This window comes from Carcharodon carcharias, chromosome 15, assembly GCF_017639515.1.
Source record: "Carcharodon carcharias isolate sCarCar2 chromosome 15, sCarCar2.pri, whole genome shotgun sequence".
Taxonomy (NCBI): domain Eukaryota; kingdom Metazoa; phylum Chordata; class Chondrichthyes; order Lamniformes; family Lamnidae; genus Carcharodon; species Carcharodon carcharias.
In genome coordinates, this window is record NC_054481.1 from 87,217,796 (window position 1) to 87,219,002 (window position 1,207).

The 1,207-nt window shown below is 46.6% G+C and overlaps 1 pseudogene; it reads left to right on the forward strand.

Moving 5' to 3' along the window:
• The first annotated feature begins 362 nt into the window (after positions 1-362).
• Positions 363-507, forward strand: LOC121288708 (annotated as a pseudogene).
• The last annotated feature ends 700 nt before the right edge of the window (positions 508-1,207 follow it).

The following is a 1,207-nucleotide window of genomic DNA, read 5'->3' on the forward strand; positions in this document are numbered from 1 at the left end:
GTGAGGGATTTCCACAGTCACACAGTGGGGGCTGAAGCTGGCCTGGTAGTAAAACCTCAACACCACCATCTTGCAACCTGAAGCTATGGTGCAGTTGAACATGAAACTGTGAAAACACTCTGGTAGGGAGGGCTTGTAGAGCTTCTGGGAGGAGTGAAGCACTGCACTGGTGGGTGGGCTGGCTTAACCTAACTACTACCTGTATTCCCAAATGAGGAGGAATGCATAGCTGAGATATGTTACGAGTATTTTAATCATAATAGACGCAACCAGGAGCCTTAATTTGTGAAGTGCATTGATGTGAAATTAATTCAGATTAATCGATGGAAATTCCCCAGTGCAGCCTGAGTGAAGGTTCCGCCATGTCATCCCACAAAACCATCAGGATCAAATGATTCCTCACCAACAAGATGAAGCAAAATTGGCCAATTCCGCATGAAAACCAGCAACAAGATCGGGTACAACTCCAAGAGCAGGCACTGGAGAAGCACCAAGCTGGGCCTGTAAAGGGATTCACCACCGCTGGCACACGACCAGCAACAGCCATGTCTGCCAATCTCCCTTTCCCCCCTGCAGAGAAGGGTAATGGAAGTGCAAATCTGAGCAAAAACTGAACGGAGAAAAATGTTATTTTTTGTTCCATGTTTTCTATTGTGGAAAATTAAACCGATATAAATCTCAATCAATAAATAAATAAATAAACCCAGAACCAAATGGGCTGCTGGACAAGCTGCAGAAGGCCATTGGAAGCTGCACCTCCAAACCTTGTAGCTAACAGGTTTAGAAATGTGAAATCCCAGCCCCACCTAAAATAATCTCATTCCCTCACTGAGCATTGCCCTCCAGTGTATTCCAAAGGGTGTAGCTGTAGAGTGCACTGGGTGAGGATTCCAGCACCCAGGATAAAAGCAGCACATCCAAGTGCCTGTTCAAAGCAACCTCACAGCATTAGGTCTTGGAATAAGAGGAAGTGGGGGTGGGAGGGGCAGGGGGTGGGGTGGGGGAGTGACATACTGTCTTCCTGAAAACTGCCATAGTACTGCCAAGGAGTTTTGTGGCACTGAGGTGTTTCAACTGAACTAACCCCTTGAAACCACAGTCACTCACTAATCAGCAACAAGAAGAGTTATGGAGGCTGATGGTCATTCATGCTTTTTCTTCAATGTTCCAGCAGAGGAGAGGGTGAGGAAGATGGATGGTGCATTTA